The 25,804-nt window shown below is 44.2% G+C and overlaps 1 protein-coding gene and 1 long non-coding RNA gene across 4 annotated transcripts in view; one reads left to right on the top strand and one right to left on the bottom strand.

Annotated features, from left to right (window-relative positions):
• Positions 1–25,804, bottom strand: part of HOPX (HOP homeobox) — a 114,384-nt gene that overhangs the window by 36,667 nt on the left and 51,913 nt on the right. The gene's annotated exons all lie outside the window — the stretch shown is intronic.
• Positions 1–25,804, top strand: part of LOC123283781 (uncharacterized) — a 62,549-nt gene that overhangs the window by 27,348 nt on the left and 9,397 nt on the right. Inside the window, exons 2-4 of one of the 3 annotated variants that reach the window (XR_011502223.1) lie at positions 20,186–20,323; positions 21,461–23,425; positions 23,678–23,803. This is a non-coding gene — a long non-coding RNA (uncharacterized lncRNA). Of the gene's footprint in view, positions 1–20,078; positions 23,426–23,677; positions 23,804–25,804 lie in introns of all 3 variants that reach the window. The other 2 variants (XR_011502222.1, XR_006524470.2) reach the window with 2 other exon arrangements.

Here is a 25,804-nt window from a genome sequence, read left to right as displayed (position 1 = left end):
TTGAAAAATTCAACAGCCAAGACTCTGGTACCAGTAATTAGTAACTAGTTCATATCCAAGGCAACTGACGGCACAATTTTGCATAATTAGGACACCTTTGAAAGTAGAGAGGAGAAAGGACTCACCAATTGGGAATTTACTGATTTGCGTAAACATTAGTGTGATCAGGGGTTTCCAATCCTCCAGTACCTCCTTCATATTTACATCCTAAATTAATGACTGGCCAAATGCCAAGGAGAGCAACGCTGTTGGCTTTTGGCCACACACAAAGCTGCCCATCAGATTCTGGGGAAATCTGCAAGACAGATGTTTCTAGGTTACTGAATCATCTTTTCACCTGTGCTTCTCACCCTTTTCTAAAGAAAATTAAATTCTGGAACAGTTAATTCAAAAGTCAAGAAATTTGATTATCAGAGTAATACATTAAGGCATACCCACTAGCCATGGCTGCATATTAAATCACCCCAAAGCCTAGTGACTTAAGTCAACCAAAAGTATTTTATTACCTCTCCCGGTTTCCCTGGTCAGGAATTCAGGGAGGGCATGGTGGGGCAATTCTGGTCTGGGGTCCCTCATGTGGTTGGAATTAGACAGAGGCTGGAGTTAGAACAGCAGAGGGTTTGGATCCACCCAGTCTTGTTGGGTATGTTTCTAACCTCATGGTAGTCTCAGGGCCTCTCCATAAGAGCTGGTTTGAGCTTCCTCACAACATGGCGGCCTCAGGGCAGTTAAGTGCTCCTGTGCGAGTATTTCAGCTCCCAAGGCAGCAGATGCATCAACTTTTATGATGTGGCCTCAGAAGTCACGTAGCATCACTTCCTACCACATTCTGTTGGTTATAAATGAGTCACAAGCCCACCGAGATTCAAGAGGAATTTGACTTACTTCTTAAGGGAGAAATGGCAAGGTTCTAAAAAAGCAATGTGGGATGGAGATATTGTGGCTGTCTTTGGAAAATACAATATGCTATGAGGCATAAATAACTGATGATCAAAGCCTTTAAAGGAATTTTTTGTGTTTTAAGAAAACAATATGTTAACCCAAATAAATCTCTAAATTAGTGGAATAAGTACTAAGGAACCTTGTGTTAACTGCCTTCAATCCCTTCTTCTCCACATTACCTCTTACTCTTTAGGGCAGAACAATTGGATGTAATGTGGTGTATTCGTTTACTAGGCTGCCATAACAAGGCACCACAAACTGGGTGGCTTAAACGACAGAAATGTATTGTCTCACAGTTCTGGAGGCTAGAAGTCTGAGATTAAGGTGTCAGCAGCATTGATTCTCTCTGAGGGCTTTGAGAGATAAGCTGTTCCATGCCTCACCCCTGGCTTCTGATGGTTTGCTGACAATCTTTGGCATTCCTTGTCTTATAGAAGCATCGCTCCAATCTCTGCCTTCATCTTCACATGGCACTCTGCCTGAGTACGTTTGTCTGTGTCCAAATTTCCCTTTTTATAAGGATGCCAGTCATATTGATTAGGGGCCCACCCTACTCCAGTATGACCTCATCTTAGTTAATTACATCTGCAATGACCCTAGTTTCAAATATGGTCAATTCTGAGGTACTGGGGGTAAAGACGTCAATGTATGAATTGGGGAAGGGGTCTCTTATTTTCTGAAGGAAGGAACTTCTTTTTTCTTTTTTTATTGGGTTCATAATAGTTTACATCAATGTGCAATTTTATTTGTACATTATTTCTTGACTGTCACCACATAGGTGCTGCCCTTCATCCCCTGTGCCCACCCCCGACCACTCTTCCCCAGGTAGCCACTGAACTGTTTTCTTTGTCCACGTGCTTGTTTATATTCCACATATGAGTGAAGTCATCTGGTGTTTGTCTCTCTCAGACTGCCTTATTTCACTTAGCATAATTCCCTCTAGGTCCTCCCATGTTATTGCAAATGGGATGAATTTGTCTTTGTTTCTGGCTGAGTAATGTTCCATTATATATGTATATATACCACATCTTCTTTATTCAATCATCAGTCAATGGGCACTTAGGTTGCTTCCATGTCTTGGCTATTGTGAACAGTGCTGCAATGAACATAGGGGTGCATAGGTTACTCTGGATTGTTGATTTCAACTTGTTTGGGTAGATACCCAGTAGTGGGATAGCTGGGTCATATGATAGTTCTATTTTTAGTTTTTTGAGGAATCTCCATACTATTTTCTGTAGTGGCTGCACCAGTTTGCATTCCCAGCAGCCGCGTATGAGGTTTTCCTTCTAGGAAGGAGTTTCTTTTGATACGGTTTCTGAGAGCATGAATAGGGCAGCAGCGTCCAATCTCAGGTAAAATTTTAAAATTTTATATCTATCTTCTTCTTCCCATGACCCTTGGCATTCTCTCTTACCTCCTAAACACCTTTAAACTTTAAGTCAAAGTTTTCATTAAGGTTATTAATGCCATTAGAGTGTTTAGGATTAAATGCCTTTTTTCTGAAAAAAAAATTATCAAATGTTGGTTATTGGGTCTCATTCTTTCCTCAATTTTCTATAGTCCTGATGCCCCTAGTTATGGAACTTCAAGTTGCATAGAATTTTTCAAGACTTTACCCTCCTTGTAAGCTGGGGTTCACCTAGGCAGCAACCTAGTTCATTAAGGATGCTTAAAGAGCAATTTATTGACTTTGAGGATTCGAGATTGTTCTCTCTCAATGTTAAGCAGACATTTAAAAATTTATTTCCTTTGGATGCTTAAAATGAAAAGAAAAAAAGACAGGCACATCCCGCCGCCTCTTTAGGCAAGCCACAAGTCTTTGGCTTTCTTGCCCCAGCACTTATCTTGCACTTGATGTTTTCAAAATACTATCCAATCATTAAATAGCTGGTTCCCACTACATCTTTGTGAGATGTGAAAATTCTTGCCATTTTTAGTAAAGGAAATTGAAGCAAAAAGCACCAAGGTGACCTGTGCAAGGTGACGTAACAGATCAGGAGTAGCTCCAGGTGTCTTGTCATTTCATGAACTAAAACTTTGTCCTGTGCCAGCCCAGGGACAGACTCTCATGGCCACATCCCTTTCTCCTCTTCCCAGAAGCCAAATACCCACTTTCCCCTTTGCTCTGCAGCCATTGGAGGAGCAGCAGGGAAGGCAGGAGTTAGCAGATGCCCGGCACATCCCTGCTGGGAGCAAGCTTGCTATCAGTGTTTGTAAAACACTCTCTGTATAAAGAGCCCCAGAAATCTTAAGAGGAATCTTTGGGATATGAAGCCTGAGTCAGCAGGTGGGCATCCCAGTGCAATCTCCTTTGTACTCACTGGGTGGTGAGATCTGGGATATTCAGGTCGTATGACAGTAATGAAAAAGGTGTAGAAGGTGTTCTAGTCCTAGAAAACTGTAATCTTCTTGATCACAGGCTGGATCAGAAACAAGCCCCCAGAAACTCTCTGTCTGGTCTGAAATCAATAAACAATAATAGCAACCTTTAAGGACTTTCCTTAGTTCTAGGAAGGTGCTGCATGAAAGAATCCCAGACATCTTGTGTGTCTGCCTCTCCAGGAAGACTGGGAGGCACCATAATGCACTCTAGTATTTGCAAAGCTCTCATTTTTTCTCTGGTGAGAGAAGATTGCATGTAACTGTCTGGTTCTATACTCGCGGGGAGGGAAATGGATGGCATGCAAATTATCTTATTTAAGATGCCACCCACACCTGTATTTGACTCTTAGGCAGGCCAGCAAATCCAAATCACATTCTCCTCTCTTGAGGTACCCTTTCCCTGCTTTTTTCTTTAGTCACTCACTTTAAACTATGATTGGTTTCTTAATCTGCAGAAGCATAACTAGTAAGGTATGTTTCACACTGATTATATGCTACTCACGTGAAGTGGCACACGACGCGGACCTCTTTCTGAGCAAGAATATAAGTTGAGGCTTCTCATTTTCATATCAAAGTGCCATTTTGGTCCTGCACACCTAAATTCTAAGCATAGGGATCTCAGCATTTAGATCTATTTTCATAACCAATAGTATGATACTCGTCTTATTTCTCATTTTGTATTGGCTGCTAGGAATCTCAGAGCCAAATATAGTGCTCAGTTTTACTATGTATTCTTAGGTTAAGTTTTCAGGTATAAAACCTTTACATTCACAATGTTTATTATTTATCCATATCTTAATGATTTTTTTACAGAGTTTTTTACTACAAGGTACCTCAGATCTTTTTTTAAGAAAAATAATTTAAGCATGGTATTAATAATAAATAAAATATATTTTAAAAACCGCTATAATTTTCAACACTGAGAATGGCCTTTAAAATCATAGTTAGTTTTGTCCATAGGCTGATTAGAGAACACTGGTAAGAGATAACTGGTTCTGATATTTTTCTGGGATACACCCATACTGCCATGCTGGACATTAAGATATTGAAATCTCTCTGTGTGGATTGTTTAAAGCTACTTAACTCCCACCCTCTCCTGGGACCACTCCCTCATGCACCTTCTCCAGGATCCAGCAAGCAGAGGGGCCCTAAAGGACCAGCTCCAATGACCCATAGCCATTGTCTCAGGTCAGTGGCCTAGCCATTCTGGTTATGTATTTTAATATCCCCCTTGGAGGGAACGATTTTGCTACTCTTGCCTCCTGTTAGTGCAAACAATAGATTTGCTTATTAATATAGGGCCAGGGTAGTGGGGAGGAATACAGACTCTGAAGCTGGACTGCTTGGCTTCAAGCCCTGGGTCAGCCTCACGTTGTCCCTGTGACCTTAGTGAGTTCTGTGTTTTCTCTCTGCCTTATTTCTCCAGCTGGAGTTGGAGGTGATAGTTACCTTCCTCATAGGATTGTTGTGAAGAATGGACGAGTGAATGTAAGCAGAGCAGTTAGAGCAGTGCCTGTGGGAAGCTCATGCGGTAGCCACTATTATTGAGCACCTGCTAAGTACCAGGCACAGTACTGAGTGCTTTGTGTTTGTTGTCTAATCCCCGCAAAGACCCCATCAAGTAAGTATTATCATCCCTATTTCAAAGAGAACTGAATCTCAGAGAAATTAAGAAATGTGCCCAAGATCACTGTACTGGGGATGGACAGAGCAGATTTAAATTCCTCTCTCTGCCACTCGAAGCCCATGCTTTCCCCTCTGCTGCAGACTCTTCTCTGGTGCAAGCAGCACTTTGCAGCAAAGAAGAAAGAGAAGACGGCTGGCTTTGGTGAATGCTGAGCACGTGAAGATGCTCCGAGGGTATAGAGACCTCGCAGAGGATGGATGGCAAACGGAGTTGCCCTCTGACTAGAAGAGTTAGAGTTGCTGTTTGTAACAGGGTTCTGCCATCACCCAGGCTTAACACCTGGCAGTCGTCCCTGACCCCTCCCGTTCCCTTGCTCCCAGATCTAGTCACCACGCACCTCAATTCTGCCCTAATGATGTCTCTCACATCCCTTCCATTCCATTCATGCCTGTGCTAACACTCCATTTCAAGTTTTCATTACCTCATGTCTAGATCATTTCAAAAGCCTCTTAACTTGTCTCCCAGCCTCCATGTCTCTGTCACCCCTCCCCTCGCAACCACCAAATTATTCCTAAGGGAACTGCTTCCATCACATGATTTCTCTGTTCAAAACCCCTCAATGACTACCCAGTGTTTACTGAATACAGTTCAGCTTTTTACAATGACATTCAAATGCCTTCTTAATCTAATTCCAGTCTTCTTTCCCAAAATTCTCTCTCAGGACTCCTCTGTGAGAATTTTGTGAGATAGCCAAGATTGTTTCCTTGTATTCCTTAGCCACACTATTTTCTTTCCCACCTCCAAGCCTTTCCCCACTCCATTCCCCATGCCTGGCACACCCTCCTCCAGTCTTCTAAGTTCTGTACGTCCATCACGACCCAACTTGGCCCCCTCGCCACTGTGACACCTCCTCTGCCCACCCCAGGGAAGTGGAACCCCTCCCTTGTCTGAATTATACCACTCATTAGACACTTAGCCCCCACTGCCTATGTTATGAATTAGCTTTCTGTTCATAAATGCTCTGCTTTCCCAGGTACATTGTGACTGTCTTATAGCCAGAGGAGTGAAGGAGATGGATGGTGGGAGGGCTCTGACAAGGGGATATGGTGGTACAGCCTGGTAGTTAGGCTCTTGAGCTCAGAAATTAGACAAACTGGGTTTGAATCACGGCTCTGCACTAACTAACCAGGCAATCTTACCAAGACACCTAATCTCTCAGTGTCCCCAACCATAAAATGGGGATAATGACTCTCCCTTCCTCATAGAGCTGTTGTGAGGATAATGAGTTAATACATAGAGAGCACTTACTCAACGCCTGGTACATAGATAAAGCTCAATAAATATTAGTTATTATTACTTTCATTATTGAACAAGAGGAGAGGGTTTGTGATGTAGTAGACACTGTATAAATAATTCAATAGACTTTATTTAATTTGTATGAAACCCTTGAGGTATTGGGATCCTGCGCCAGCTATGCCCGAGCTGTGGAGCCTTCTGACCAGCCCTGAACCGCTAAATCTCTTTTCCGTGAGTGAGAAGTACACCTCAGTCACGTTTAAATCATGTTTAATGTCCCTGTTGCAGCTGGACTTAATTCTAATGGGCACGAGTCCTGTCACTCTACTGCTGGAAATAGCACTTCGTTCTGGTGGCCATCAGGAACTTCATTTCTAGTATTTTACAAAAATTCTATTCAGAGGAAATGACTCAATTTAAGTCTTTCCCACACTGGTCATCTCTTTCTTTAGCGTGAGCAGAATAAGAGATTAAAGAGTAAAAGCGAGAGACACAGAGATCCTTTCTAAATGGGGGGGGAGGGGGTAGGAGAAGACCAAACTCGGGGACCCTGGACTGCCACCACCCATTACACCCTGGGGATGCTGGGGCAGGTGGAGTTTCAGCGTTGGCATAATCTCTGCAGAGAGTCATGTAGCTGGCATCAGAAGTGGATATTTCAAGCTGTGTAGATCTTAAGGCCAGCCTCAGGTCAGAAAAATGTCTGCAGCTGGCTTTGGGATTTTTTTTGTCATGATGCAGCAATTTGCATTAAATTGTAACCTTGATCTGTCTTTTGTGCATCTATACCTTGGAGGTAGACAAAAGCAAAATATAAAAACACTAAGTAGGTTGTCAGATCAGTGACACCACACCCCTCATCCCACCTTCTTCTTGCTTGCTTGTCCTTTCTATAGAGCTGTGAATTCTAGCTACTCACATTCTCAGCTTACCTTGCAGCTAGCTTATAGATACGAGACCCAATTTAGTCCAATTCACCTGCAAAGTATGCTGAAGGTCCTATGGAAACTCGTTCTTCACTGGATCTGATCTTGTTGATATATGATGCCTGAAACTGCTGCAGCCACCTGTGAGTATGAGGGAGGCATGGTTGATATACTGAGCAATGCAGAGCCAAGAGATGGAAAATACCTGCATCCTTGATTATGTCGTTGATCCAATCCTCTAACGTTGGACAGACTTATTGCTATGTGAAATAATCAATGTCCTTACTGTTTAACTAATTTTGGTTGGGTAGTCTGTTACTTGCAGCCAAAATCACCCTTACTGACACAGCAGCCAAAGCATTTTAACATTCTAAGCTGTAATGCCATATGTTTATAAGCCACCCTAGTTAAAACAAATGCCTCTTGCCCTTGCTATTATTATGTAGCATGTTATTGCCCCATTTTCTAATTGGAGACAGGCTAGGGAAATATTCTATATCCACTTAATGGCAGATTATGCAGTTAGGCAGTCTGAGTACGAAACCTGGCTTTACCTTTGTGATCTTGGGCAAGTTACTTAATTTCTCTGTGCGTCAGCTTCCTCATCCATTAAATGGGGAAAGTAATCATCCTGCCTCGTAGGTTTGTATTGAGGATCAAATGAGCTAATACATATAAAATACTTAGAATGGTTCCTGGTCTGCAGAAAGTCATCAATCAATTTATGTTAGGTTTGTTTTCATCCTCCCCAGGATTGCACCCTGCTGCACATTTCCAAGGCAATTTGCTGTCACACTTTCCACCTACATTTTCCTTTGCCAATCACTTCTGGAAATAGCTGAAATGTGGGACAGCGATGGCCAGCTCAGCCCTCTTGCTAGCATGCATACCACAGTGTCATCAGAAAAGAAATTTAAACTAACAGAAAGTAACAAATCTTTTGTCTGGAAACACCACAGAGAAGCCAAAATTCCCTACACTCCCCAGATCCCATGCTCTGGATGTCCTTCACCCCATGCACTGAGACAGAGGTGGCAAGGACTCCTCAGGGTTGATTTTCCCATAGGCCTCTGGGGTGTGCCCTCAGCACTGAGTGTGTCCCTCATCATCTATAGCCTTAGCCAACAGAAATGGGGAAAACCCACAGATCCTCTTACATCACTATCATTTTTCACTGTGCCACTCGTATTTCTCCCCCTTTTTAGCTTTTTTGCTGGGCCAAGAACGTCTTCTTGTCTTCTTCTCTGGGGTGACTCCTTTTCCCATCAACCCACGATTGTCCATCCCTTGTCAGGGACTGCAGAGGCTGTTTCAGCTTCTTACATCTGCATTACGCTTGTCAACCTAGGGCAGCTTTCAGCCAATCCTTCGGTATAGCTCATCTGTGGAGCCCTTGGCAGCTTCCAAAATACTTTGGCCCAAGTTATTTAATCCTCACAAAAGTCTTGTGTGGTGCCTGTTTTCATGCCAAACGAGAGTCCTCGGGCTTTTTCCCTTTCCTGTAGAGACCAAGGGCAGAGGGCGGTGGGACAAAAATATTTCACTCTCTTTGCCTTGTGGATCTGAGGCAATAAGGACCTTGTCCAACTTTCCCTCAGCAGTGAGTGTTTCAGGTGGAGAGAAAGCAGAGACTCTGAAGAAACCACTCGAAGTCCACCTGAAAATTGGGCACTGAAGGAAAAACAAACACCTGATGCTTCTCTGGGCGGAAGGATCCGGTTCTGACTCTTGACAGATAGTCCAATCTAGAATAGAGGGAGAGGGAGGAAGAAGGCTCTGGAAACCAGCTGGCTTAACAAAGTACTTCCTGGTATGGAATCTTTTGCCATTTGTATGAGAAGCACATATCGGGATCGTTCAGATTAAAGACGCTCTATTGACTTGTTTATCAGACAGCCCCTCAAACACCTATATTGGCAACAACTGGGCTACAAACCGAGGAGCCCACTCTGTCGCCTTGAGGGGTGCAGGTTTCAGAGTCTTGGTGAAGAGCTGACGTGCCGTTGAGGTTTGCGTGAACAGGACTGTTGGTTTGCGGAGCGCTGGTGCCTGCATTCTGGAAGGTAGGAGGAAATGGAGGCCTCTGCATATGGGCTGGTGCCACACACCTCTGCCACCTCAGCGTTTGTCTGAGCTGCCAGTCTTGTGGAAAAGTTCCTTTCATTTCCTCAATTTTATTCAGTGCCAGGTTGAGAGGCCTGGAGAGGGGTCAGGGGCCCAACCACTGTGTTAACCAAAGCAGTACAAGTGTCAAATAAATGCTGTTCTTTCCCTTTTTTCTCTTTCTTTTCTGCCTTCCAGGAAGGTTTTTTTTAAAAAAAACAAAAAACACTCAGCTCACTTTCTACTTTCAAGCACACCCTGTTCCTTCACAAGGGAAAAAGAAGCCGACAGAGCAACATTTATTCATAAAGTCTCTATTCAGCTCTCCTTGCTTGTTTTGGGCTCAGGGTTCAGCTAACTGGTTCCCACAGAGCGTAGACCAGCAGGGGAGGTGGGGTTCACAGGAGAGAACGGGAAAAAGATCTGCTCTTCCAGAATGCGATGGAAAAACCACAATATTTCTGGATGAGTGGCATGGAGTACGGCAGTGACTTTCTTCCCTATTTCCCGCCTTGGGGTGGAGGCTGCTTACCTCAGGGCCAGCCAGGCTCACCCGCCCGTTCCTGCCTGTCACGTCCTCCCTCTGAAAGGGGTTTTTTGGGGGGCAATGGGGCGTCTTCCTTCACTGTCACTTGAAGCCACTGAGTGGCTTTAACAGTAGAGTGATTCCCACCTTAGAAGGAGACCAGGGAGCCATCCTTCCAGCTGCTCAGGGTGAAAACTCTGGAATCATCCATGAGTCTTCTCTTTCTCACACCCCACTTCCAGTCCACCAGCATATCCTCTTGGCTCCACTTTCAAAATTTATTCAGTATCTATATCAGTGAGTATCCATATCTATAACAATGTAAATCACAAAATACATTATCTATATCTACAGATGGCTCAGCAAGAGAAACAGAACCAGCAGGAGATACATATTAAGAGATTTATCATGAGGAACTGGCGTACATAATTGTGGGGGCTGGTGAGGCGAGTCCGAAATCCATAGGGTGGGCCCTTAGGAAAGGCAGGTGGGAGCTCTCAGGTAGGATTTGAACCTGCCCCCGTGGCAGATTTACTTCCTCATCAAGGAACCCTCAGCTCTGGCATAAGGCCTTTCAACTAATTGAATCAGGTCCACCCTGAATCTAGGATAATGTCTCTTACTTAAAGTCAACTGATTAGAGAGTTTAATCACATCTAGAAAATATCCTCATGGCAACACCCAGGTTAGTGTTTGACTGAATAACTGAGGACTGTAGCCCAGCCAAGCCACACATCAAACCTGCCGTCACCTTGTCCAACCTCGTCTCTCTCCTCCACAGCCCCTCCCTGGTCCAAGCCACCATCATTTCTCCCCTGAGTTATCGCATTAGCCTCTTTATCAGTTTCCCTGTTTCTTCTCTTGTCCTGCCTGCCCCTCCCCCCGCAGCTGTTTTCAACAGAACATCTAGAGTGATCATTGCTCCATTGCTCAAAGCCCTCGAGGTGGGCAGAATAATGGGTCCCCAAAGATGTCCACGCCCTCATCCCCAGAGCCTATGAACGCGTTATCTCACGCTGCCAAAGGGAGTTTGCAGATGTGCTTAGGATGTGCATCTTGAGATGGGGAGATGATCCTGGGTTACCAAGTGGGCCCAATCTAATCACGCGAGTTTAAAAGTGGAAGAGAGAGGCAGAAAAATGGGTCAGAGAGACAGCTGGCTTTGAAAGTGGAGGGAGGGGCCGCAAGCCAACAGCAAGGATAAGGGGACCTCAGTCCTGCAACTGCACGGAACTGAATTCTGCTAACAAACCGAATGAGCAGGAAACAGAGTCTCCCATGGTGCTTTCAGTAAGGAACACACTCCTGCCAACAGCTTGACTTCAGCCTGGTGGACTCATGTCGGACCTCCAATCTGTATAACTGTAAGATGCAGATTTGTGTCGTTGAAGCCACTAATTTGGGGGTAACTTGTTAGGGCAGCAATAAGAAAACGAACACAGCCCTCCAGAGACTTCCCATCCTACTCAGAGTAAAAGCCAAGCTCCTCAGAATCCCATCTCGCCTTCTCTCTGACATCCTTTCCTACCACCCTCCCTACTCACCCCCTCACCCCTACATCAGCTCCAGGGCCTGGACTAGAGTGAAGCTCGTGAGGCACTAGCCTTGAGATGCCAAAAACTCAGTAACCAATATAAACAACATTTTAATGTAATATCACAATTAGTGCCAAAAAATCTATGGTATACAAAATATAAAACTTCAGAAGGAAGACAGGATTCTACCCTGTGTTTGCACAATTCCCCTCCCCTAATCCCAGCCCTGATCCTTGTTGTTTGCCCAAACTTCCAGGCACACTCCACCAGCAGAACTTTTTCATTTGCTTTTGCAATTATCTGCAAGGCTTCCTCCCTCCCCTGTTTCTGTCTTTACTCAAATATCACCTTATAATGAGGCTTCCCTGACCCTTCTTTTTTTTTTCTTGTGAAGAAGATAGGCCCTGAGGTAGCATCTACTGCCAATCTTCCTCTTTTGGCTTGAAGAAGATTGTCACTGAGCTAACATCTGTGCAGTCTTTCCTTTATTTTCTATGTGACACTGCCACAGCGTAGCCTGATGAGCGGTGCTAGGTCCATGCCCACAATCAAAACCTGCGAACCCCAGGCCGCCAAAGCAGGGCGTGCAAACTTAACCATTATGCCACCGGGCCAGCCCCCCGACGCTTTTTTAAATTATAGTGCCCCTCATGAGTACTCACTGACTTCTCCCTTGCTCTGTATTTCCCCAAAGCATATTACACATCTAACATTCTATTTTATTTATTTACTACTGTAGAGGAGGTAAAATTTCTTCCCTGCTCTCTTAGGGTTTCCACTTGGGACTGTCTTAACAGATTAATGGAAGAAACGCATAAAAATTTTATTTCGATAAAGTTTTATGTGTACATGGGAGTTCTCACAGGAAAATGAAGACCCAAAGAAATGTCTAGGCCTAAGCGCTTACATACTAGGTTAAATGAAGGGTGCAAATTGTGGGAAAGTAACTGAAAGATACAGGGAGGCTAAAGGAAGATAAGAATTATTATTATTTTTTTAAGATTTTATTTTTTTCCTTTTTCTCCCCAAAGCCCCCAGGTACATAGTTGTGTATTCTTATTTGTGGGTCCTTCTAGTTGTGGCATGTGGGACGCTGCCTCAGTGTGGCTCCATGAGCAGTGCCATATCCGCGCCCAGGATTCGAACCGATGAAACCCTGGGCCGCTGAAGCGGAGCACGCGAACTTAACCACTCAGCCACGGGGCCAGCCCCCAGACAAGAATTATTTTAACAAGATCTGTTTGTACAGGTTTCTCTCGGCCTCGACTCCTCAGCTCTGGTGATAAGAATGTTCTTTTCCTCCTAGTATAGGGAGGGCATCTTTCACATGAGAGTTCCATCTCCTGTTTTCAGGAAGAAAAGGGGAGGTCAGAATGCCCTTCTTGTACCTGTTGTTTTTCAAGTGCCTTTAGCTCAAAATAATCAATATGCCAAAGAAGCATATTTTGGGGTGATGTATTCTGAACACTTTCACTACTTTTTGTTAACTGCTATTTCATCAAGGCCTAACGGTTTGTGGCATGGAGTAGGTATTTAATAAGTGTCTGTGGTAGGAATGATGGAAGGGAAGGAGAGAGGGAGAGAGAAAGGAAGGAGAAGGAAGAGAGGAAGGATGGAAGGTGTCAGTGGGGGAACAGGGCGTGTGCGTGCGTGCACGGAACTTTTGCGTTGTTGATTGAAACCTAAAATCCCTGAAGAACTGTAGTAATTTCAGTCTAAGGAAACGTCAGCTTATAAACAGGGTTATTTTTTCTTCTCCCAAAGGGGAAAAAGCCATCCAGAGTCAGTGTGTTCTATTAGGTTAATTAGTAGATTTGGATTAACTGTGTACTTGCTTTTCTAGGCAATTAGCTGAATTCTGTTTCCACTGAAGTTCTGGGAAATGTTTGGATTTCATGCAGTTTGTCCAAAACCTTTTGAGACAGAGTCTCTGCAACCCTGTATTGAATAATGCCTAGAGATTTTATGCTCTTCTAGTTCCCCTCAACAATAAAAATTTAATTTTGATGATCTCCGTCCTCCAATTTTTTATAAATGGATCCTAAGAATGCTATTGTCAAAAATCAGTGATAACTTTCATCACAGATAAACTGGTTTTTGTTCACAATAACAAAAAAGTTATGATAGATATATTTCAAGATTGATTAGGATGGAAAATAGACCCAAGTTTTACCACCATCCATTAACTGACTAGCAGCCATATGACTTAGGAATTGGTTGGAATGTGTGAGCTGGAATCTAAGCAGAGTGACGTTACGGTTGATGGCACACACTAAACTACGTGGATTGTGGGCCAAGGTGGTCAATGTGGGTGCGTGTAGGACAGTTAAGCAGAGGAACTAGCTTAGGAGAGAGAAGAAAAAAGAGGGGCAGAGGGAAGCAAAGAAGAGAGAGAAAGAAACTCAGAGACAAGCTTGAGAGAATAGCCTCCATTCCTCACGGCTCTTGCTATCCTTGATTCTCTGCTTTCTGTCCATGTGTTCCCATGGCCTCTCTCCTCGACCTTCCTTAAGCCAGTTTGAGGGTTTCTCTGTTCCCTGTACTCAAAAGAGCTGACTAGACTGCATATTCCTGGGGATGGTCATTAAAAAGGCAAAAAGTTCTTTGAGCAGACTTGGAAAGCCACAGTCAGAATTGTGCAGTGTTTTCCATTGGAATTAAACAGTGGGTTTTGATGTTTTTAGTGTAGGAAAGAAAAATGAGTTTCAACTGAATGTAGCCTCTTGGATTGGCTCCTGGAAAAGAAAAAGAATATTGGTGGAAAAACTGGTGAAATCTGAATAAAGTCTGGAGTTTGGTTAATAATATAGTAATAGTAATTTCTTAATTTTGACAAAGGTACCATAGATAATGAAAGATGTTAACATTAGGGCAAACAGGGTGAAGAGAATATAGAACTCTCTGTACTACCTTTGCAACTATCAGTCTAAACTTATACCAAAATAAAAAATATGTATTTAAAAAAATATGTTGCAGGAGCCAGCCCAATGGTGTAGAGATTAAATTTGCACACTCCACTTCAGTGGCCCAGGGTTCGCGGGTTTGGACCCCAAGTGCAGACCTACACACTGCTCGTCAAGCCATGCTGTGGTGGCGTCCCACATACAAAAAATAGAGGAAGATGGGCACAGATGTTAGCTCAGGGACAACCTTCATCACACACACAAAATAAATAAAGTAAAAAATAGGTGTGATTCCTGGATAGAGAAAGAAGTAGAAGGATAGAGTGGAAATAGCAACTATAACAGAAGTCAGAAAAAACTAGGGTCATATCTGGAAAATCTTGGGTTCAAGTCCATACGTTACTTCTTCCTAGCTGTGTGGCCTTGGCCAAGACACTTCACCTCTCTGATCCTCAGTTCCCTCATGAATTCATAGTGTTGTTTGGGGAGGCAAACAATGATACCAACAATGTTGGCATGACATGATGAGCCAGGGTGGTGACATAGGAAGAGGAAGGAGCTGATCCAGCTTGGACACCTGAACCAGGTATGAATGAGTTCAACCCTCAGCTTATGCTTGATACTTTTTTCACTTTGACAAATAAAGAAGAAAGATCATCATCACGCATACCGTGATTACAGCCTCTTCAGAGATGCGTGTTCTGCACGTAGAACATCATAAATCACAGTATAGTCACATTTCGTGGGTCACCAGGTAATGTTATCTCGTTGACATTTTTAATGTTTGTGATTGTCCTCATAAATATTTTAACTGAAAACTACAACGCACACATACACACATATATATAACGTACTACGTAAAGTATGCTGCTGTGGCAGATGTTAGCTCAGGGCTAATCTTCCTCAAAAAAAAAAAAAAAACATGTATGTCGATATAACATGCTGGTCAAGTCCGTGGCCATAGACTCAGGCTCTGGGTTTGAATCCTAACTCCACCACTTACGGTGTCATGCTCATCCTCTCCTGGGCCTCATTTTCCTCCCACAAGGAAAATGATAGAACTTGCTTAAAAGACAATTGAGATAGCTGGATGAGGTAATGCCTGCAAATAACAGAGCAGAGTGTCTGGCAGCAAACACTCAATAAAACCTTGACTTTTATTATTAATACATTTTTACAGTTTGTAATAATTTGAACATTACGGAAGTGTGGAAATCCTCCATTATTCCACCCGCACGGCCCAAGATACTCACTACAACAGTTTGGTGCCTAGTCCTCCCCTCCCCCTCCCCACTTGGAGTCTTTGTGATTTTCTTGTCTGTTTGTATGGACTCCTCATATTGCAAATTGCAATCCTTTGTCTTCATATTTGCTGACTATTTCCCCCAATCTATTGCTTATTTTTGTTTTGATTATTGGCTTGAAGGTCACTTGGAGGTTTGATAAATAAGATTGTATAGCCTATGCGAGGGAGATTTCCGCCCGTGCCCAGCCTGATCACCTTTCCCTAAGGAAGTTCGGGGTGAGGGGCATGGACAGTATCCAGATTTCGAGGAGAGAGCTGTGATTGGGTGCCCAGTGTCACTGTCCGTCACGGTGGCGCCTTCTGAGATGCCCTCGTTCCCATCTGCTCTTCAGTTCTGAGTCCATGCAGGTGCCAACCTGAGGCCTCTTCAGGTCCTCTGTCTGCCAGGGCCACCTCTGGAACCCTCCTGACCACAGCGACGCTCCTGTGCTGTTCTGACAGAAGCTCGGGCCTGTGGGAAACACTGAGGCGGACTCGCGCCTTAGCCTCCATACGCTGCACCTCATTTCTCCTCTCCTCTCCTGCGCTGGGCTGAGCGGTAGGAACTCGGGGGGGCCTCTCTGGGTCCTTCTATTCTTCAGTTTTCATGTGTGTCTTCCCAGGAAGTGTCAGGGCCCCATCTGAACAACTTCTTTAGGTAGGTAAATATTTGCGTGCAAGAAGTTAGAGCCAGTTGGGCTTTGGGGAACAACAGCGCTGATTGGGCAGAGGGAGGGACTGAGCTGGGTGCAGCTGCAGCAGAGGCCTCCACCAATTCCTCAGGGAGCTCTGGAGGTGGATGGCCCCTCAGAGTTATCCTCAGTTGAGGCAAGGGGGCGGACCTTTGTTCTTCCGCATAGAAGAATCGTTATTACTGGTGTTCTCCAGGGAGGGGCCATAAACTTGGGCAAGGCAGAGTCTTGCAATTTCTGCAGAGGACTGAGGTGAGAGCCATCAGCAGTCGACACTCCTGGAAACTAGACAGAATGAGCGTTCAGTCCTGAAGGGGATGTGGGCAGCCTCCACAGCATCCCCAACCCTGGCCCTCTGGACTTCGAGCTTTCTTTGTGGCCCCAGCCCCTATAACTCTTTTCACTCCTCAGGGCACAGAATTTTTATCTACTCTGTCGGGGTAGCCTGGATTTTTTAAATTCTTAATTCATTGTGTTTGCCCCCAGGCCTGGGATTTTGAAACTCCAAAGCCAAAAATGAGCTTCCTTTGTTATTTACATTCTGCTGTGTCATTTCTTCTGTGAGACAACAAAACAAAGTGCCTCGCTGCCTACATGTGGGGCTGGGAGAGGATAACAGGAACACCAGGACAAAGGTTCAATGTATTACCTGCCGCATTCGGGAAACAATACGCAACGTGCGTCTAACATTAACATGATGCCAATGACCCGAAGTGACGCTCCGCAGGTTCTTCTTACCTAGTGAGACTCAGAGAAGAGAGCGTATGCTCAAAAGGGCGCCAGAGCACATCTTGCTAGGGAAAATATTTCAGAATCTCCAAGGGATAGGGTGAGAAGGGATTGGTGAGATCTTTATGTTTAGCCAGAGAGTGCGTAGTTATTTATAAATATGAGAACATGGCAAAAGAGTGAGGTCTTTTCAGAGGCGAGAAGAGATGGGACCCAGAGAACAGAATGGTTCTTAGCAGGAGGAAGGAAAGCTCTTCCATTTTAGCTGGAGGGAAAGAGGAAAAGTGGGAGATGTGTAGGAGGAATGACAGGTCACTATAGAGTCCTCTTCAAGTGACGTCTTTCACTGAGACATTGGAGGCAAGGTCGTGTGATGACAGTGAAGGAGGCAATACACTCGTGGAATTTTGAGGAGAGAGGAGAACTTTGAAATAGCCCCATGGAAAGCAAGAGAAAGCTCTTCTCAGAGACATATGGAAGGATGGCTGGCAGTGCAGGAGCCCCACAGAGACAGGCACCACTCGCTGAGGTTGGGAGAGTTTCTCCAGCACTGAACAGCACAGGTACGGGTTCAGATAAAGAGGAGTGAGGATTTATTTATTAGTTTTTACTTTTGTTTTTACTTTTAATTAAAGTGTAACATACACATAGAAGAGCGCATACCTCATATAGAGCTTGATGGAGGCACACAATGAAGGCGCTTGCATACCCAGCATCCTAGAACCTCCTATACTAGTTTGCTAGGGCTGCTGTAACAAATTACGACAAACGAGGTGGCTTAAAACAACACACACATATTGTCTCACGGTTTGGCAGCTAGAAGTCTAAAATCAAGATGTCAGCTCTAGGGGAGAACGCTTCCCTGCCCCTTCCTAGCTTCTCGTGGTTCCCAGCAATCACTGGGGCTCCTTGGCTTGTAGACGTATCACTCCAATTTCTGCCTCCATCTTCACATGGTCTTATTCCCTCTGTGTATGTCTCTGCGGCTCTCTGTCTTCACATGGCCTTCTTATAAGGACACCAGTCATTGGAGTTAGGACCCACTCTCATCCAGTACGATCTTACCTTAACTAATTACGTATGCAAAGACCCTATTTCCAAATAAGGAACTTTCTGAAGTTCTAGGAGGACGTGAATTTGGGGAGGACACTGTTCGACCTAGTATAACCCCTCTGTGTCTCTTTCGAATCACTAGACCCAAGTTTGTCTGTTTGTTTGATTTGTTTTGGGGTGTTGCCACAGGGTAAAATGGAAGGGAAATGGAGCAAGGAAGTTGAAAGTACGAGCAAAGAATTGCTGAGATGATGAAAGATGGAATCTCTATTAGGTTGGGGAAGAAGCGAAGACAAGAGATGAACAGGTGGGGACAGATGGTAAGAAGCAGAGGGTCAGGGATTCAAGGTTTTGATGAGGTTGAAAAAACAGGTCTACAGGGATAAGCAAAGGAGACAGATGGAAGAATTGGAGACGGTGTTGAGAGAACGTCCATTTGAGTCTGACTATTTCTAATCTAGATGGTTCCACCGAACTACTAGTTTATTCCAGAGTTATTAATATACTGTTTGAATCACTGTAACTTTAAAATAGTTTTACCTTTCAAAATGCCTAGCCCCTTCAGGGTTATCTTTTTTCAGAACTTTCTTTGATATTCTAAACTGTATACTCTTCCAGATTAATTTTGAGATAATGTCAAGTTACAAAAAAAAATTCTTATTGTGATATTTTGATTGGAATTGCATTAAACTTATAAATCCATTTAAGAAGAATTAATCTCTTTACTTAATATTCTTATCTAGGAACAGACTTTGTCTTATCACTTACTCAACTCCTTCACAACTCTCAATAAAATTTTATAGTTTTCTTTGCACATATTTTTGTAACAGAACAGAAAGCTTCCTTTTGTTGTGGAGCCTGGACACAAAGAAGAGACTAGATGACCCTGCATGTAGGAGAAGGGTGGCTACATGATCCCAGGGGAACAACTGTGCCCTTTGATTACATTCTCAAAAAGGACTATCTTTCAAGTGACAATTAGTTAATATTTTAAGACTATGATGAAAATATGTTCAAGAAAGCAGTATAAAGACAAGGCCAGCCTGGTGGTGTAGTGGTTAAGTTTGCTGGCTCCACTTTGGTGGCCTGGGGTTCGTGGGTTCGGATCCTGAGTGTGGACCTACACACCGCTCATCAAGCCATGCTGTGTCAGTGTCCCATGTGCAGAGTAGAGGAAGATTGTCATGGATGTTAGCTCAGGGCCAATCTTCCTCAACAAAAACAGAAGGGAAAAAAGAAATGAAGTACTGATAAATGCTACAATATTGGTGAACCTTGAAAATATTATACCAAGTGAAAACAGCCAGACAAGAAAGGCCACATATTGTATGATCCATTTGTCTGAAATGTCCAAAATAAGCAAATCCATAGAGAGAAAGCAGTGGTTACTAAGGATTGAGAGAAGAGGGAAATGGAGAATGACTTCTTAATGGATGCAAGGTTTCCTTTTGGGATGATGAAAATGTTCTGGTACTAAATAGTGATGGTGGGTTGCACAACATTGTGACTGTACTAAATGCCACTGAATTGTATACTTCAGAATGGTGACTTTTGGGGCCGGCCTGGTGGCATAGTGGTTAAGTTTGCACACTGCTTCAGTGGCCCAGGGTTTGCGGATTCAGATACTGGGCATGAACCTACACACCACTCATCAAGCCGTGCTGTGGCAGTGTCCCACATATAAAATATAGAGGAAGATGGGTACAGATGTTAGCTCAGTGACTATCTTCCTTGAGCAGAAAGAGGAAGATTGGCAACAGATGTTAGCTCAGGGCCAACATTCCTCACCAAAAATAAAATAAAATAAATGGTGACTTTTTTGTTACGTGTATTTTATTGTGTGCACGCGCACACACACAGTCACACAGACACACACACAAGACTCAAGGCTATGATAAAAGCAGGGAAAGCAGGCACACGTTGTTCTTTTATTACACAATTGCTCCCCGCGCCGCATATCTGCAGGAGGGACTCACGTGTCTTGTCCACAGATGGGACTAGATGACGCGTAAGGTTCCTTCCAAATCTGAGATGCTCTGATCTCATGATTGATTTCATTCCTTCCCCTTCTCCTCACAGACTCTCTTACTTAGAGATATATCAGTAGGACACACAGAGGAAGAAGCAAGAAATCTTGAGTCAACTGGATCCACATTCAAATCTCCACTTTGTCAATGCACTTGCAGTGTGACCTTGGGCCTGTGATGTCACCGAGGATCTCTGAGCTTCCTGCTTCCTTGGCTGTAAAGGGAAGATCGTGACTACCACCTTGCCAGGGTGCTACAGGGATCGGCGACATGAGTGGGGCTGGCGCTGAGAGCTAAGTACATGTTCCTATCATTGCTTTTTTTTCATCAGAGAAATGCTGAACCCCCTACCAAGAAGTAGCTATTTAACCACCACTGACTTGCTGAGATCCAAATTTACAAATGTGCTGGCTGAAGTCCAGAAACATCTAGGCCCAATCAGATAACTATGGGATCTGAATTACCTTTGAGGCATGACTTGGCAGTTAGATTACGCCTAAGTAATAATTATTAAACTTTATATGTGTCAACCAGATTTGTCACAGATTGGGGGTGAAATGAGAGCATAAACTTATGCAAAAATTAAAGCCATACGGTCACATCATCTTGTCAGAAAAGAAAAGCAACAGAATACCAGATGCCACTGCCATTTACATGAAGGAACTAAGGCCTGGACTGCCCTCCCGGCAAAAATCTGCTCTAACATAAGCCAATAAGATGACAAATGGGAATCTGAAATGACTTTGAAATAAAATCCAAGATGTATCCATGAAGGCGGGAGGCAAAGATGTTCTGGAACTGCTGTCTCTCCCAAGGGCTCTGCAAAACCCCTGAGGCCTCAGCTTGTAATTCTGCAATAGGTTCTCACATCTCCAAACCTTTCCTTACCTTAAGTTGACAAATATAGCCCTGCAGCCTGCTGTCTGAGAAGAGTTGGTGCTCCCTAGATTTTTCATGAGCTCTTGTCTTAGTTTGGGTTCCCCCGAAAGCAGAGTCTGACAGAAGCACTTGGTACAGGTGGTTCACTAAGGAGATATCACCTGAGGCAGGAGTGAGGGAAGGGGGAGCGTGATGTCAACAAGGATAGTGTGATGTCAAGGTGACGAGGTACAGAAGGCCTCCTACAGCTATTTACCTAAAGGTGATAGAATTTACCCACTAGCTTCCATTCCCCAGTGGTTGGGAGTTGCTGTAAAGGACATTAACTCTCCTGCACTTTTGGGGTATTCTTACCTATGGGCTGAGCAGAGGCCCAAGGTGTTAGAGAAGGCCCTTGGGCAGAATGCTGAGGGACTGGATCTCACATGAGAGGAAGGATGCTGTCAGTGAGAACAGCGTCTGGCCTCACGTAAGATGACAGTCCACTGTAGCCATGGCTGAGATCAGAGGTGGCCAAAGGGATGTGATGTGAGCCACCAAATGTGTTTGTTTCAGTGCTCCTAGATTGCCCAGCCGCTCTTGCAGCTAGGTTGTGGTCACATGATACTTGAGTCCGCATGGAGGACATCTGACAAACCCAGAACCACACCCTTTCTACTCATGTCCACTTCACCAGGGAGACAACAACCTCCAGGCAAGTGAGGGATGGACACAGGAGGGAGTTGTTCCTCGGAGTCAGGCAACAGCTTCAGTACGGAAACTGTGAGAATTAGGTCTTTTTTGTGTTCTTTTCCCTCTGAGGAGCTAGATCTAACAACAGGCAGTTGACGTGTGTCCAGAGAACCTCTCAGCTTTTTGTAAATATACACGTATGCTTATATTTCTTTAAAAAGTTCTGGGTTTGAATTTCATTGGTTTGGCTTAAATCACATGTCCATCTGTGAACCAATTACTGTGGCCAGAGTGTGGAAAACTCTGATTGGCCAGCCTTGGATCATGTGACAGATATATCAGCCTTATGTATACTCCCTGAGGGCAAAGACCACTGGTAAGTCAGGGTGAAATTACTTTAAGAAAGGAATAAATAAATGCTGGATAGCAAAAGTAACAGATATATACAACATACTCTTCTTTTTAAAAACTCTTTATTGAGGTATGACTTAAAGACAGTGAAGTGTACCAATCTTAAGTGTACAGCTTGATAATTTTTTATATACACAGTTGGGTAATCACCACCCAAATCAATATTTAAACATTTTCAGAACCCTCAAAGTCTCCCTTGTGCCTCTTCCCAGTTATAACTCCCCAAAGATAACCACTACTCTGATCTCTAACACCATAGATAACTTGCCTGTGCTTGAACTTCGTATAAATGGAATCATATAGTATATGCTCTTTTGTGTTTGGCTTCTTTCACTCAACATTATGTTGTAAGATTCATCCATGTTGTTGTGTGTAGCAGTAGTTTATTCTTTTTCATTGCTGTGTAACATTGCATTGTATAAACTCTTATACAATCTATTGACAGTTGAATTGTTTCCAATTTTTAGCTATTATGCATAAAACTGTTATGAACATGCTTGTACAGGTCTTTTGGTGGACATAAGTACTCCTTTTTCTCAGGTGTATACTCAAGAATGGAAATGCTGGGTCAAAGGATTTATAAATACTTAGCTTTAATAGGTATTGCCAAACAGTTTTCACTCCCACCAGCAGTGTATGAGAGTTTCAGTTGCTACAGAGTCTTGCAACTGTGTAGTCCTTGTCAGTCCTTCTAATCATCTACTCTTCTTGATTTCTCAATACCCTTCTACAAAGAGATACAGATATTTGTCAGTGGACTGCAAAAGTCCCAGCCATGGAAAAGGCTCTGTACACCAACGGTAAAGGCTGAACTTAAATGCCTGGTCCTGACCCTAAGGGCAACAGGAACTCAGAAATGGGAGAGATCAGCATGGGCATGGGGAGATATGAACCTTTGGAGAGGTTGAAATGAGCAGGGCTTTGACCCGTTGGTGAGATTTGAATAAAGGAAGGAGAATAATGCAGTCATCCTGTCAGAGCGCACAGCTTGAGCAAAGGCAGAAGGGTGGGAAAGAGTTTGGAGTAGAAATCAGGGAGAAAGCTGACCTCACTTGAGCAGAGAGTACCTCTTGAGAGGAGCAGGGCGTGTGGTTGGATTGGTAAGGACGGGCCAGGCTTGGGCAGGGGGGCTTTGATGTCAAGAGGTGGGCTTGGGATCTGGGTGGCTGGAGTAGGGGAGGTGGCTGAGAGTCAGCAGGTCCCTCATTCAGTCTCAGTTTCCTCCTGTTTCTCACAGTGACGAGCATCTTACCATGATGAGTGTGATAATCATTTTTCTTTCAGCAGGGCCCCTGAATGCGAGCCAACTGCTTCATTTGGTTCTCAGCTGAAGAAATAGATCTGTTCCTATGCCGGAGAGAAAACCAGATGTCCTGGATTGAGAAATGGTATCTCTACATACTGTACTTCAGAGGTGTTATAAGGGATCCTCAAGGGGTTAGTTTTGACTTTGTGTTATTTATACCTTCTGGGCTGACTTCGCTACATTAGAAGTCTTATGGCAGGTGTATCTGTATAAAGTGATGAACACAAGCCTGGGCTGCAGGCCCTGAGAATGGAAAGGAATAGCTCCACTTCCCCTCTTCTTCTAGAACTCCCCATGCCTGAGCCCATTTATCTCTCCACCTGCAGATTCAGCCCTTCAACGACCAGTCGATTCATTTGTTCATTCATTACTTATTCATTCAGCAAACTTTCACTGGATGCCTAGTGAAGGCCAAGTACTGGAATTGAAGACAGAAACAGAGTTTCTGCCTTCAAGGAGCTCACAGACAAGCAAGAAACACTGACACGGGACAAGTGAATGCAAATAAGGTACGCAAAGAGCTACAATAAAGGTAATGCAGAGGACAGTAGGGGACATCAAGCCTACCTGAGGAAGTCAAAGAAACATTTGAAGCTCAGTTTTGAAGGATGACTTGGAGTTCACCTGGTAGGCAAGATCGGGAGGGACTTCCAAGTAAGCGAGAGCAAGCCACACGGCAGAAAGACTGGCAATCATACGGCTAGAGCATAGAGTTAGCGTGCAGAAGGATCTGGAGATGAGGCTGAGAAGTGACCAGAGGCAAATCATGAAGGGTTGCAAATCCTAAGCTAATGAATACAGGCTTCACCCTGTGGACCATGGGGAGCCATTGTAGGGCTGGAGACAGAACTATATAGTCCAGCAGTTAGAACATCAGGCTGGCACGAGTGTGAAGGATGAAGCAGAGGGAGTGACCATAGAGACAGGAAAATCAATGTAAGGGTTTGTGCATCAGATCTGATAAAAGAAGATACAAGCTTAAAATAGGCCCAGGACAGAGATGGTGGAGAAGAGGAAATGGATATTTAGGAGGTAAAATCTATAAGACTTACTGAGGTCGGAGGAGAAAAGGGGAGATCAGGAGAAAAGAATTTGGATGACAGTCGTATTCTGTCTGGGTGGATGATGGTGCTGTTATTTAGGAGAGGAAATGTTGGAGAAAAGGAAGGTTTGGGCAGGACAGGAAAGGGGAAGGGTAGAGGAAATGAGCTTAATTTTTGTCTTTGAGCTTGAAGAGTCAATGGGATATAAGTAGCATGTACAGTTGGATGTATGGCCTGGCACTCAGAGAGAGTTCTGAGCTGGAGATGTGGATTCAGCATAATCAGTACACAGGTGATACATGAAGCCTGGAATCTTTCAGGTGGACATGTAAAGTGAGAAGAAAAGAGGGACAAGGATGATGCCATGGAGAATGTCAGGCCTTCAGGAGTGTGTAAACAAAAGTCACCCAGTGAAGGAGTCAGAGGAGCAGTTAAAAGGATAGGAACAGGGGCCGGCCCAGTGGCACAGTGGTTAAGTTTGCACGTTCCACTTCAGCGGCCTGGCATTTGCCAGTTCAGATCCCGGGTGCGGACATGGCACTGCTTGGCAAGTCATGCTGTGGTAGGCATCCCACATATAAAGTGGAGGAAGATGGGCACGGATGTTAGCTCAGGGCCAGTCTTCCTCAGCAAAAAGAGGAGGATGGGCAGCAGATGTTAGCTCAGGGCTAATCTTCCTAAGGGGAAAAAAGAAAAAAAAAGATAGGAACAAAGCCAGAAGAAATTATAAACTGTGTGAGATCCATTTCTTCTTGTTCTTGGTGCATCCATATCACGCAGAATTTTCCGGCTCACTGTTATTGCAAGAATGAATAAGCAAACGAGTGAAGTGGTGTCATAAAGACCAGGAGGCATTTCCAGAAGAGTACCACTCAAACAGTCAGTGACACAAGATGAGAACTAAGTGTCCCAGACTGTTCTGCACCTGAACAGGAAGCACTGGGACAGCCTCAGCCGCCTGTCCTGAAGGGCTCAGCCTGAGCTGCTCTCCTCCCACACAGACCGGGGGTGTGGTGGATCAGTGCTCGCCGTAGGGTATTCCTTATATTGTGGCTCTCATCCTTAAGCCTTCCCCGACTTCCACCCTAAAGTCCTAGAGCTAGGTGACTACCCCTAATTCAGTCTCCAAGTTCCTACTTGGGTACATCGCTATATTGTTATCTATGACTATGTAACAAATTACTCTAAAACTTAATAGTTTAAAACAACACACATTTATTATCTCACAGTTTCTAGGGTTAGGAATCTGGACATGGCTTCGCTGGGATCTCTGCTTCAGGGTCTCTCAAGTTTCAACTGAGGCAGGATCCATTTCCAACTCACTCAGTGGTTGTCGGTAGTTCCTCACGGGCTGTGGGATTGAGGGCCTCAATTCTCTGCAGGCTGTTGGCCACACGCTTCCCTCCCTTCTTTGCCACATGGGCCTCTCCATCAAGGCAGTTTGCATCATCAAAGCCAGCAAGAGAG

The sequence above is a fragment of the Equus asinus genome, chromosome 3 (assembly GCF_041296235.1).
Source record: "Equus asinus isolate D_3611 breed Donkey chromosome 3, EquAss-T2T_v2, whole genome shotgun sequence".
Lineage (NCBI taxonomy): Eukaryota > Metazoa > Chordata > Mammalia > Perissodactyla > Equidae > Equus > Equus asinus.
The sequence above is the reverse complement of the archived record's forward strand: the minus strand, read 5'-3'. Positions and strand labels throughout refer to the sequence as shown.